We start from the raw sequence: 14,372 nt of genomic DNA, 5'->3' as shown, positions 1-14,372 counted from the left end.
AGTTGACTCTTGCATTTTAACTAGTAAGTGACTCACTATTCTGAGGCTATTGAATCCAAATAACAGGCCTTCCTTGCTTTTTCAAATTAAACACTAAATGATAATTTGATGCAGTTTTCACCACTCTAACTTTAATCAAGCAAACATTAAAATCATGGCTACCATAATACTTGGTGTAAAAAAAAAATCCCGCAAATCATTTGACTGGTGAAATTTTAGGAAGACATATTTTTGTATCCAAATTGAAACTTTCTCCTTTTAAGTGATAGGTGCAAATGGGATTGATGCCTCTGTCAAATTAGCAGAAGAGGACTCTAATATGAACATATTAGCTGTGCAGCAACATCGCTGGCAGTGATGGTCTACCCAGGAGATGCATGTGTGTGGACACCAGATGAGGTCAGAATTGAGCACATCACCATACAGTTGAGTAGGTTTCTGATAATCAATATCTAGGTAGCATTGGTGAAGTAACGGAGACGCTGCTGAACTTGTGGAACTGCTTCTCCACTCACCCCCCTCCACACCCCGACTGCACCCCCCCACCACCACACCCCCAGCATGAATTCGGAGAGGAGGGATGAAGCTTGCAGGGGGTGGTGGGGAGTTGGGGGGAGGAAATTAAAATGGGTAATAGCGCCTGCCTCGGGTTTCTCGTGTAAAAGTGAGAGTCTCCGGCTTCCTGCAAGTTGAAAGCTGTAAACAGGAGCTGATGTGTTCACCTCTTGTCATTAGGCAATATCCTGGAAAAAAAAACAAGCAAGCTGGGTTGAAATGTAACTGTGTATTCTGTTTAATGGAAAAACTTCTTCTCCTGTTTAGTATCAGGGGATTCATTTACATTCTGCACCTTGACCGGAGAACAAGTCACTCTTCTCCTGTACTATCTAACGATTTAATTTACAATGTGCACTGTGGCCTCAGTAGAAGTCATGGTCCTCTGTACGTATCTCTGGCCTTTTTTTTACACTGTACACAGTGAACTGAGAGGTAGTCAATCTCTTGTATATTTAGTTGTATTCAAGTGCCTTGAGACATTTTACAATGTTAAAAGTGCTAAAGGCTACAATGTACAGCAAAAAGTATGGGATCTTGGGCTTAATAAACAGAGGCATTGAGTAAAAAAGCAGGGAAGTTATGCTGAATCTTTATAAAGCTCTGGTTAGGCCCCATCTGGAGTATTGCATCCAGTCCTGGTCACCACACTCTAGGAAGGATGTGAGGGTCCTTGAGAGGGTGCTGAGGGGATTTCCCAGAATGGTTCCAGGGGTGGGGGAATTTAGTTACAAGGATAGGTTGGAAAAGCTGGGTTTGTTCTCCTTAGAACAAAGGAGATTGAGGGGAGATTTAATAAAGGTATGCAAGGTTATGACAAGCTTAGACAAGGAAGAATTGTTCCCATTAACTAATGGTACAGGGACCAGGGGACACAGATTGAAGGTTTGAGGCAAGAGATGCAGGGGGGGAATGTGAGGAAGAACTTTTATACACAGCGAGCGGTGGTGACCTGGAACTCACAGCCCATAAGGGTGATGGAAGCGGAGTCAATCAATGATTTCAAAAGGAAATTGGACGGCCACTTTACAGAAATAAATTTGCAGGGCTACTGAGATCGAGCAGGGGAATGGATAGCTCCGTGGAGAGCTGACATGGGCTCAATGGGCTGAATGGCCTCCTTCTGTTCTGTAAATAAATAGATAACTCTGGTACAAAGACGGTGCAGGAAGAGGGAGAACGGGTGGGGTGGGGTACATCTTTTAAAACGGCAGGAGAAGTTGAGAAGGCGGTTTAGAAGAAACATATGGGATCCTTTGTTTTATAAATAGAGGCATAGAGTACAACAGTGAGGATGTTATGCTAAACCTTTACAAATCACTTGTTAGGCCTCAGGTGGAGTCTTGTGGCCAATTCTGGGCACCACACTTTTTAGGAAGGATGTCAAGGCCTTGGAGCGGGTACAGAGTAGATTTACTAGAATGGTACCAGGGATGAGGGATTTCAGCTATGTGGAGAGACTAGGGAAGATGGGATTGCTGTCCTTTAGAGCAGAGAAGGTTAAAGGGACATTTGTTAAATGTGTTCAGAATTCAGAAGGGTTTTGATAGAGCAAATAAAGAGAAACCGTTTCCAGTACAGAAAAGTTGATAACTAAAGGACACAGATTTAAGGGAATTAGCAAAAAGAATCAGAGGCAACATGAGGAAATGAAGCCATAACATACAAGCCTACGGACCAAGTGCTGGAAAATGGGTTTAGAATAGTTAGGTGCTCGATGGCCGGCACAGATGCGATGGGCTGAAGGGCCTGTTTCTGTGCTGTACAACTCTATGACTATGACTCTAAATGCTTGAAGGTGAAAAATTTGAAGGCTGTGGAGAAAGAACAAGCGAGCGGTGACTAATTGGATAGCTCTTTAAGGGAGCTGGCTCAGGCAGGATGGGCCGAATGGCCTCGTTCTGTGCTGTATCATTCTATGATTCCATATAAATGCAAATTGCTGTTTTTTTATTCATTCTCGAGATGTGGGCATTGCTGGCAAGGCCAGCATTTATTGTCCATCCTTGGTTGCCCTGAGGTGGTGGTGAGGGACACCTTCATGCACTGCCTGTAGTGGTTTGATGCAACTAAGTGGCTTTTCAGGTCACTTCAAAGATGCTGGACTTGTAATCTGGAGAACATAGGGCAGGTTTTTCCTGCAGGCTTTCGGACCCCGATCTTGGGACCAAATGGGGGACCCGAGCCCACACTTGCCGGCAGCATGACCAGCAGAGCAATTAATTAAGAGCGTCTTAATTAGTCCCCTCCGTGCTTGCTGTCCTGTTGAGGACAGTGGGGCAACTCTCAATGCTACAGGCCCAATCAGAGGGCCAGCAGCTCTGGAGCCTTGGCATCCCCACTGTGAGAGGTGGGCACTGCTGAGGCAAGTCGGGGGCCGTGTGTGCGCCTCAACATGGAGGCACCCTCACTGGCCGACACAGTAGGGCTGTACTGAAGACTCCTGAAGTTGGTAGGGATGCCGGCTCAGAGAGGGAACCCCTCCACAGGCCTACTCACTGATGAGGCTGGGGCCTTTCATTCCCCCCACAGCTCCCTGCCCTGTTGCTGGGAGGCTGCCTCGATTGAGCTGGTGGCCTCAGCACATTGCAGGGCTCTCCGACGTCTCTAAAATACCAGCACCGGCTCTAAGTGGCCCCTGTGGGCCCTTAATTGGACTACTTGGCTGCCAGCCTCCGTGGAGTGGTCAACGGAAACGGTTCCCAGTCCACCGCTAGGAAAGACCCCGGAGGTGGGAATGCATCAGGGAGCCATCCCGACGTGGCCCTCTGCTCCGTATTTTCCTGGCGCCCCACACTCCAACCACCCACCCCTCCACAGGGCTGGTAAAATCCACCCCCATGAGTTCAAATTCTCACCATCACAAGTCTGCGAACACATCAAAGTGATTTTTTTTTATTCACTCGTGAGCCAGATGGGTTTTTACAACAATCGACAATGGTTTCATGGTCGCCATTAGACCAGATTTTAATAATTGAATTCAAATTTCACCATCTGCCATGGTGGGATTCGAACCCTTATCCTCAGAGCATTAGCCTGGAGTCATTAAAATTGAGTCATGTGTGGGCCCGATCGAGTAAGAATTGTGGGTTTCTTTCCCTAAAAGGCATTTGGGAACCAGTTGGGTTTTTACAACAACTTCACGGTCGCTTTTTATTTCCAGATTTAAAAAAAAACTGAATTCAAAATTCCCAGACTATGGCAATTTGAACTCATATTCTCAGGATTAACAGAACAGCCACATAATTACTACATTATAATAACCTTCAGCTACAGATATATCTAGGGAATTAATTGACACTGTGCCCAGTGAACTGGACTGAGTTGCTCTCATGTTAGCTGCAGTCTTGGGGATTGATAGTCCGTGTTTAGGAATTTCAGGATGCCAGAGGTTTCCCTTTGTATTTCTGCCCAAACATTAGCCTTGTTGAGAAGCAGAAAGACACAAAGCAAAGCTGGATTGTGCAAACGGTGTCGAGGATGGGTGCTCGTTGTGAGTGTGCAAGCAGCCCTCAAAAGGAAACGCTGATCCGCCTTGTGGGGCATAAACCAGTGCGCCGTGGCAAACCTCAGCCGGGTCGGAAACTCAAGCCAGCCGACGAGGAACGTCAGCCATGGGAAACGCTCATGTACCATCAAGGACAAGATGTTCACCATTCCAATAGTTTGTGCTGTGGTCTGTGCTCTATTATTACTTGATGAATGAGCGGTCACTGTACAATTCTCCCCACCCCACGCATTGAGGACTTGGAGCAGTGGTTGGTTCACCATTCTCAATGCAGAAAATATGTTGATACAACTACAAAAGCCAGTCGAATGCAGTGATATGGAACCAGAAGAAAAATGAAAGTCCCAGATCGTGCGCTAACACTTTGTGCATTTTTAGTAGAAGTAGCCTGCTGTTACTGGACGAGCGGTCTTGTGGTCATGAGTTCAAATTCCCATGAATTGAATTCAGTCGATCTAATTATTTCTCAAATAACTGTGAAAGCTGCCTTGATTGTTGTTTTAAAAAAAAACTCAACTGCTTCACTGGCCTTTTTGGCATAAATATAAGATCGTCAGTAATCACATCGAAGAGAATGGTTACAGCACAGAAGGAGGCCATTTGGCCTGTCGAGCCCATGCTGGGCTCTCTGCAACAGGAGTTTAGCTCATCCCTTTTCCCCGTAGCCCTGCAAATCATCTCACTTCAGGCGCTTATCCAATTCCCTTTTGAAATAATCGCAGTAAGTAATGAATCCAATAAGGAATTCAGGAGCAACCGCCCTACTCAAAGCGACGAGGATGTGGGACTCGCTGCCTCATGGAGTGGTCGAGATGAATAACTGAAGGTCTGGCGAGTGGTAACACGTCATAGATTTCTTGACACCCCATATGGAGCAACCTTCCTGAGCAAGATCCACCAGCAGATGTCCTTTGGATCAAGAAATGGGAAACACGGGAATCGCTAACCAGTTCCTTGTGACAAATCCCATCAGTCGAATGGCAGGCTTTGAACTACCACGGCCAGAGTGGTCCTTGCTAAACAGGTTCAGGGCCCCTGCACAGCCAACCTCCACCACTGGGGCCTCCGTACAAACCCCTTATGTATTTGTGGAGAGACAAAAACAATGCTGCACATTACCGAGGACTGTCCCCTCGGCAGATTCAGTGGTGGATTAACCACCTTAAACTCAGCAAACGAGGAGGCTATCGCTTGGCTCTGGGAATTCGCATTCGCTAAATACATAATAAATAATAGATTAGAGGTGTAAAATGAGCTGTCAATTTGCCACCACTCACTCTGCACTGTTGCACCAAGTCCAAATTACCCCAGTGTGTTTCATCTTTTTTACTCAAAGCTGCTGACACTCGAAGGGTTAGATAAGCCTAACCCTGAGCAGTGTGGTGACAATGCCCCTTTAATCAATTGGGGTGGGGACTCTTGCTGCTTACTGGCATACAAAATGAAGTCACTTGACCTTTAAATCTATTTATGGTGAATTTCTTTTTTTATGACTTTTTAAAATATTCAACGCGCCTGAAAAGTAGTCTCTTGAATGTGTTCTATGCTGATAACCTTGGGCATTGTTCAGCAGTCCTATTTCAAATTTTGCATCACTTCGCACAATTGAGCAGGAGCTGGAACTGCTGTGTAAATTTGGGTCGTGCTGTTGTATGAAAGGTTATTTAAAGACCACTAAATGCAAGCCAACACTGTCATGCGTGATGGCATCAATTAGAATTTTTATCTTCGCTTTCCGAAAGAAGACCCATTCATTTCAGCATATCTTTTTCTTGAGGAAGATATAAGGCTATTGCATTAAATGCACGATGGGATGGTCAAGTTGCTTGGAGAGACCCAATTCCAAGATGGCAGCTCTATTACAGATGCATGATGGGACATCCCAGTGGCTTGGAGACCCGATTCCAAGATGGCGGCTCTATTACAGATGTGTGATGGGACATCCCAGTTGCTGGAAAACCCAATTCCAAGATGGCAGCCAGAGCAGGCTGTTTCCTTCCTTCACGTTTCTGCATTTGTCTCTTGGAAGATGGTAGATTCTGCTGTGATGAGCCTCCATGAGTATCAGCCCAAGTTTTCAGTTTTCACTCATTGCCAACACTTGCTGACTATGCCAAACAGATGAGTGGCTAGGGGGGAAAACAAACTACCAATGAGCAACCAGCATAAAGCAGGCCCATCAAGTATTTTTTAAAGTGCTTTCAGCCGCCATGTTTCCTCAACCTCCAGAGTATGGAATTAAATATTCCATTTAATATTTATTTTGTGTTCATTGTTTTTTTTCCTTGCAAGACAAGTGGCATAGTGAGGAGAGATGGTGGCTTAGTGGTAATGTCACTGAGCTAGTAATCCAGAGGCCCAGACTAATGCCCTGGAGTCATTGGTTCGATCGCATCACTGCAGCTGGTAGGATTTCAATTCAATTAATTAAAAAAGAAATCTGGAATTGAAAGCTAGTCTCAGTAATGGTGCCTTGAAACTATTATTGACAGTTTTCCAAATCCATCCGGTTCACTAATTTCCTTTTTAGGGCAGGAAATCTGCCATCCTTACCCGGTCTGGCCTACATGTGACTCCAGACCCACAGCAATGTGGTTGACTCTTAACTGCCCTCTGAAATGGCCTAGCAAGCCACTCAGTTCAAGGGGAGTTAGGGACGGACAAACAAATGCTGGTCTGCCAGTGACGCTCACATTCCATGACAGAATTTGAAAAAAGTCAACAGTGGGATAAGTCTACTCAGCCCATCCTGCAAGAATCCTAACTCACCCATTCTAGCATCTAGCTGCAGTTTGTACATCCCTAAAATTTTTGCCTCAACCACCCTGCCAGATTATTACCCCTATTGTTTTGGGGCATATTTCCTAACTTAGCAAAGTTCAGACACAAGCACTTGTATGGCATTGATCCTTGCACTAACTTTAAAGTAGGCCTCCAAAATAGTTTGGTTAACAGTTGCCTAGCAATGATACATTGAGGAATGTAGTACACTGTAAACCCAAACTCATCCAAAACTCTGCTGCCCCCTGCGCTCGCCAAGTTACATTGGCCCCCGTTTAAGCAACACCTTGATTTTAAAATTCTCATCCTCGTTTTCAAATCCCTCCATTGCCTTCTCCCTCCCGACCTCTGCCCCACATTCCTCCAAGATATCTGTACTGGCCTCTTGAGCATTCTTGATTTTCTTTGTTCCGCCACTGGTGGCCGTGCCTTCTGCTGCCAAGGCCCCTAAGCTCTGGAATTCCCTCCCTAAACCTCTCTGCCTCTATTTCCTCCTTTTTAAGAGACTTCTTAAAACCTACCTCTGTGACCAAGCTTTTGGTCGTTGAGGCAAATAGTATAGCTGCGTTTAAGCAGCAGTAGATCAACACATGAGGAAGAGAGGACAGAAGGACAAGTCAACAAGGTTAGATGAAGTCAGATGGGAGGAGATTTACACAGAACATAGACACTGCATAGACCAGCTGGGCTGAATGGCCTGCTTCTCTGCTGTAAATTCAATGTAATTTTATGTCACAGAAATCTCCATCGAGGCTTAAATTAGTCATAACAAGCTGTAGCGAGCAGATATGATCAGTAACCAGTATTTTCTGACATACTATACATGTCTGTTCACCTGAAGCTGAGTGCAGTCCACCAGGGGTAGGAAGGAGTTAACACTCATCATGGAAGATTAAAGGTAATGCTTTGTGGATTTGGTGCAAGGCTCTCCTAGAAGGTTAAACTCAATCAAAAACAAACCTTTTTTTTATATATATATATATATATATCTAAGCACGGATGCCGCACGTCAAGATTCTGTTCTTTGTATAAAATAATAATAATAATGGAAGGAAACCCTTAACTTCCGCTTGTCGATCTGGTTCTGAAGACTATGTTCAGGAAGATATTAGTCAGCTGATTCACGCACTTCACACAAAGAAAAGGAGCATTTATTTTCTCATTGCTTCCTCTTCAAAATACTGGAACTGACTGGCAGGGGTTACTGCGAACGTGGAACTGTACTATCCAGTCTCATTGTCCCACTGGATGACTGACAGATCCTTACCTTGACAAGAAGTCACGGCACAGTGGTATCTACTGCCTTGTTTATAAGGAAGAAAATGGACAGTTCCTAGACATGCTGAGTGTCAGGCCTTTCTACTAAGAGGCTCATAGTTGAATGGGCAAAGCCAGTTTAGGACATCATCAAGGTTAAAAGAGAGATGTGGTAAATTTAAGAATTAGGGATTGTGTTGGTTTGGGTTTTAAAAGGCTGAATGATGTACCCGGGAGGGAATACTGAGGGAGGTGAGTTTTTAAGTCCGGGGGATTTGCAGTACGCTGAGGAGCAGGCGGATGAGTCTTAGCTTCAATGCAGTTAGGAGGTAGTGAGGAAGCAGGGCGCAGTGGATAGTGCATTGGAAGCTTAAGAGAGGAAAGGTGGGAGGATTTTCTAGAATGATACTGGTACTGAGAGGTTATATCTATCAGGGAAGATTGAGCAGGCTGGTTTGCTTTTCTTTAGGGGGTGGCCGGATAGAGGTCTTTAAGATTATGAAAGGGCTTGATAAGGCAGACATAGAGAAACTGCTTCTGTTTGAGTGAGAGCAGAACTGGGGGGGGACGTAAATATAAAATAGTCACCAATAAATCCAGTAGGGAATTCAGGAGAAACTTCTTTACCCAGAAAGTGGTGAGAATGTGGAACTCGATACCACAAGAAGTTGCTGAGGTGAATAGCATAGATGCATTTAAGGGGAAGCTAGATAAACACATGAGGGAGAAAGGAATAGAAGGATATGCTGGTAGGGTGAGATGCAGTGAGGTGGGCAGGAGGCTCATGTGGAGATAAACACCAGCATAGACATGGGCTGCATGTCATTCTGTGCTTAAAGGAAAAGTTAATGGCACCAAGCCCCTCTTGTCAGAGTGTCCATGCTGGCAGCTGATGGGAAAGTGAAATTGATGTATAATAGGAAGTCAGGTGTAGTCCACACTGTCACATCCATAAAGGTATTATGTCTTCTTATTGTTTTCTGTTTCCTAGATGTTGGAAATAATCACACTTTAAACTTGGAAAGGCTTGAGCTTTTAATTTATTTGTTCAGCCACCATGCTGCCTGCTGTAGGACTGGTGAGACTGGTTTTCTGTTAGATATCCCATGACTCTTCAGTGCAGCCATGAATGTGGCCCGACTGGCACACTTACACACAACTAGTTCCTAGCTAATTAGTTCCTAGCACTTTACAGATAGTATAACAATATATAACGGTAGAAATCACCGGTGAGGAACCTCAGACAGAAGAATATTATCAATTATGCATTTAAACCATTTCCCATCTTAAGACATTTTCCCCTTTTGGTTGGTCACTGGAAAAGAGATGGTTGAGTGGTGATATGATTGTCCTATTTAGGAATCTAAAGATCTTAGACCATGCCGCCTCGTCTTGAACAGTAACACCAAAGGACAGACCTGCACTCAAAGGGGCATAAACTCAAAATTAATCTGTGGGAACCTTTATTTCAGTGAGCAACTGGTCAATCTATGGAACAGGCTCCCTAGACAGATGATGGAAGTGTTTGGTATTGATTTATCCGGATGCAAATCGGATAGTTTTCTTGCAGGATACAGCATATAAGTAACTTGAGGCATGACATGTGGTGAGTGTAGCATGCTTGGGAGGAACAGGTGACTTTGGACCTATGTTTCCCAAAGTGCTCCATCACTGGGAGGGGTTTCTTATGTCATGTCTGGCTCTGTTGTCGGCTAATTGATAGAGATTGATGTGATTAACAGGGTGCTGGAAAGCAAGCTGGGGCGGCACAGTGGCGCAGTGGTTAGCACTGCAGCCTCACAGCTCCAGCGACCTGGGTTCAATTCTGGGTACTGCCTGTGTGGAGTTTGCAAGTTCTCCCTGTGTCTTAATCATCTAGAAATTCTTACCTGCCTAATATTGTAATGCAGCAAAGTCCATTCTGATCCATCTGGCTGGCCAAGGTCCTCTTGCTGATCCATCACTCCTGGTGGGGAAAGAAGAGACATTCTCTGAACCCATGCCTCCATTCACACAATGCTCTTATTGCCCATTATATGACGCAGTGGAGTTGTCTAATCTGCATCCGCCCAATGGTTTAAAGAGTAAATACAGCAGCCAGAGTGAGACTGAGCCATACAGACCAGGCTGGCTATAGGTTCAGCCTCACTCTGCACTGTGCTAGCTGATCTGAGCTAGAGTGCAGTAAGGGCACCAGAATTGTGCTCAGTGCCTCGGCCAACGTTCACTGTCAAGACTCCTAATTGAGAATCGCTACTTGGGTAAAGTTCTTTAGGCCGGTGGAGCCTCCCCTTGAGGAAAGGAAGGGGGAAAATGAGAGATAGAGGAAAGACAACAGTAGCATTCCTCCAACTTCCCTGCTTCCTCTCTTGGGAAGTACGTTATGTGGGAAGAGGAAAAGCGAGCCAGAAGCTTGAAGCAACAACACAATGCGTGAGTTAAGTAACACACTGCATTGCCCAGACACCACACCACTAACAACAACTTGCATCTGTTTCGTGCCTTTAACCTAGTAAAACATCCCATGCTGCTTCACAGGAGCGTTATCAAACAAAATCCAACAGGGAGCCACATAAGGAGATATTAGGACAGGTGACAAAAAGCTTGGTCAAAGAGGTAGGTTTTCAGGAGTGACTTAAAGGACGAGAGAGAGGAGGAGAGGAGGGAATTCCAGAGAAGGGCTCACAGAGATCAGGAGGGACTAGGCCTCAAAACCTCTTCACTCTGTCTGACAGAGAGGCCTTGTCAATAAATCATGGAAAATAACACCTCATTTACAGCTAGAGAATGGTCCCTGAGGGCTGGGCGGCGTCGACAGACCCAAACCAACATTCTCAGAGGGACTGCTTGAATACTTGACATTTACAATGTCTTCGAAAAACAGCGTCTTCCTGTTGGTCCAGAAACAATGTTGTCTCACTTTATACAATAGAGATCTTTGGAACAAATACTGCAGCAACGTGGACAAATACTGTTTGCCTGAACGAGACTCCAGTCAGCTTTGAAATTAAAGTTAACTGCTTGTGTACAAAGCATGAGGGTGTGTATGAAGTACAGGCCACAAATATATGATGGTCACTAATAAATCCAATAGGAAATTCAGGATAAACTTGTTTATCCAGAGAGAGTGAAAATGTGGAACTTCCTAGTTGACGCAAATATAGATGCATTTAAGGGGGAACTAGGTAAGTACACAAGGGACAAAGGAATAGAAAGAAATGCTAAAAGGGTGAGATAAAGCAGGTGGGAGGAAGCTCATGTGGTGTATAAATACTGGCATGGACCTGTTGGGCCAAATGGCCTGTTTCCATGCTTAAAATACTTTGTAATTCAGTGACGATCGTGATAAAGGAACTCTGTAAAAGTAAATTGTTAGCTGGGATAATGCACGGTTTCGGTCTGTTTCTTTATGAGCCTATCTATCTAAAAATATAGTGAAAAATCTTAGAATCATAGAATGATTCAGCACAGATGGAGGCCATTCAGCCCATTGTGCCTGTATCTGGTTGTTAGTAGAGGTATTCAATTGGATCCAATCCCCTGCTCTTTCTCCATCGCCCTGTAAATGTGTTCCCTTCAAGCATTTCTCCAGTTCCCTTGTGATAGTTTCTATTGAATATGATGCCCCCAGCCTTTCAGGCAGTGTTTCTCTGAACACAAAACTTGCTGTGTAAACCATAGTTGCTCGGTTCTTTTGATAAATCAACTTAAATCTCTGTCTCCTGGTTAACAACACTTCTGTCACCATCATAATTCTGCCAATGGGAAGCAGTTTCCTTCTTAATTCCTGTTCATGATTTTGAACAGCTCGATTAAATCTCCTCTTAACCTGCTCTGCTTTAAAGAGAACAATCCTGCTTTCCCAGTCTCTCCACATAACTGAAGTTCTAATACTTCCTGCCGAGATTGTCCATTATAAATTCCTTAGCCCTGGAATGCCAAATGTAAACTTGTCATGGATTAACACCTAGCCAACACTTGTTCCATGTGATCCCCTAGACAGTTTTCGATCACCTGAGGGGCTTAGAGAGGAATTTCCCAGAGGATCTTTTTTCCTTTATTTGCCCGGGTATTTTCTCTGATCCTTTTGCCTCTCCCATGGCTGTGGGGAGGTGGGTGGGAAAGGGTGAGGGGTATGAAGTCTCTGGTCATGATGCTCCAGCTTTGATGCATCCTCTGCTCCATTCCTGCTGCTTATTTGCATACGTTCGCTGTAATTAAACCCTCCTCCCAGTGGTGGCACTGTAGTGCGTCCTTTTTGCGTCTCCCAACTCCTCCTGCAAAAGTCCTCAGCTCTTGGAATTTGCAGCATAGAAACAGGCCATTCAGCCCCATAGTTCCATTCTTCTACTCTGTTTTCCAAATTGCTATAACTTTATCCATAAAATAAAAGAATCATATGAAAATAAGGATAGCACGTGTGACTTTGAAATAGGGAATCCATGCACCTTGTCTAATTATTCCTTACCTTACCCTCTGACTACCCAGTTTCAACTGAGTCCCCAGGTGCAACTTCACGGGAGATGGGGCAGGCAGAGATATCACACTCCCAGGGGCTCATGTGAGGTGGATGCTGGAGGAGTGCTCAGCTAATACCAACCATGCATTTCATCACTGAGCAGAGGGTTGTCAACCCTCCAGGAATCGAAAATTAATCTGCAGGTCACTGCAACAAGCAAAACCCAGGAGAAAAATCATTGGGATAGTGATGGGCTTTTTCATTTTCTTTGAATATTCTTGTTTGTTAGATAGAACAGTACTGAAGACGGGGAATAAAAGTGGCATGGGTGACAGTCAAGAACCATCCAATCGGCCGTGGGACGTCGGGCCACTGTGATGATGGACGCATTGGGTGACCAATGGCGGGAGTGTGAGGTTAGGTGCAGTTGAAGGCAAGAGGTCATCTCCAGGAATACATGCAACCAAAGTTGGCAAATCTAACTCAACACCTACATACAAGTAACAATATCACATGGTCTTTGTAGACGCAGGGATTAGAGTAAATAAAGAGAAACTGTTTCCAATGGCTGAAGAGTCAATAACCAGAAGGTACAATTTTAAAGGTGATTGGCAAAACAACCAGAGGCGATATGAGGAAAAACTTTTTTTACGTGACGATGGGTTAGGATTTGGAAAGCGCTGCCTGCTAGGTGTGGATACAGATTCAATAGGCTTCAAAAGGCAATTGGATAAATACCTCAAGCAGAAAAAATTGCAGTGATGTGGGGGAAGGAGGATTAACCATTGCTCTTCAAAAGGGCTGGCACAGCCTTGATTGACTGAATGGCCTCCTTCTGTGCTGTACTAGTCTAAGGTTCTAATTTTTGAGTGGCTGCCCATATTTAAGAGTTAACGCTCTCTGGTGGAGAAGAGGTTTTCTTTTCCAAGAGAAAATATTCGAAACAAAAAAAAAATCAGCATTGTCGGGCAGTCTTGCATTTTCGACCATTACAGCTAAATTGTCATGGGAGGATGACCATAGCTTACAATCCAGCCTGATTTCAATGGAGCACAGTCCACAGTGAAAATACTGGGTATGGGCCAGTGGAAAATCCAATTGGATCTGTGTTGACAGCACCTCTCGGCGTGACAGTCTCAATGTGGAACATCAGCAGATACACGGCTGTGTACCATTACTGAGCACATCCTCCCTCCCCTCCCTCATCCCTTCACTCAGGAAATAACAGAAAAACTGCCTCGGAATGCTTTCACCGCAGGCCGGGAAGTGTTTTATGGTTTGCGAAGTCCTCTGAAAATCAGTTGGTACGTCGGCTTTTGCAATCCTCATGCCCAGCTTGCAGTGATTTTTCTTAAAGAACCACAGATGCTCTTCTGCTTAAATGAATAGTAGTTACCAAAAGTGCCCACCTGATGAACAGGTCCCCTGACTCACCTCCAACCCCTTCAAGCAGTCCCTCTTCACCTCATACAAGTTGGATATTACAAGCCAGTGGCGTCAGCAAGGATGGGAATTCTTTTTGGCTCTGGCTGATGCTGGACAAGTAGTGATTGAAGTGTTGATGTTCAAGCCAATCATTTCTGTTATGCAGTACAAGTAAGTCAGGTCACTGCTGCCTGCCAATGGCTCCAATGTTGGAACGTTTAGTCAGGACGCCACAAGTTAGGGGTTCACCCCATGTCCATTTGTGTTATTTTTCTTATGTTATTCCAATTGTCTTTTCTAGTTGGGCTTCACAACTCTACTTGTAACTGACTGCTAATACAGGGGAATCTACATCTCTGCTCCACTTTGAGAGAAGACAGATACTTG

At 44.7% G+C, this 14,372-nt stretch overlaps 1 long non-coding RNA gene across 1 annotated transcript; it reads right to left on the bottom strand.

Annotated features, from left to right (window-relative positions):
• Window positions 1-558: 558 nt before the first annotated feature.
• Window positions 559-14,117, bottom strand: LOC137355576 (uncharacterized). Its single transcript, XR_010970939.1, has 3 exons — window positions 13,995-14,117; window positions 9,991-10,067; window positions 559-743 (listed from the first exon to the last, which is right to left on the bottom strand). It is a non-coding gene; the product is annotated as an uncharacterized lncRNA (long non-coding RNA).
• Between the last annotated feature and the right edge of the window lie 255 nt (window positions 14,118-14,372).

The sequence above is a fragment of the Heterodontus francisci genome, chromosome 43 (assembly GCF_036365525.1).
Source record: "Heterodontus francisci isolate sHetFra1 chromosome 43, sHetFra1.hap1, whole genome shotgun sequence".
Lineage (NCBI taxonomy): Eukaryota > Metazoa > Chordata > Chondrichthyes > Heterodontiformes > Heterodontidae > Heterodontus > Heterodontus francisci.
This window is presented reverse-complemented; position numbering and strand designations above follow the sequence as displayed.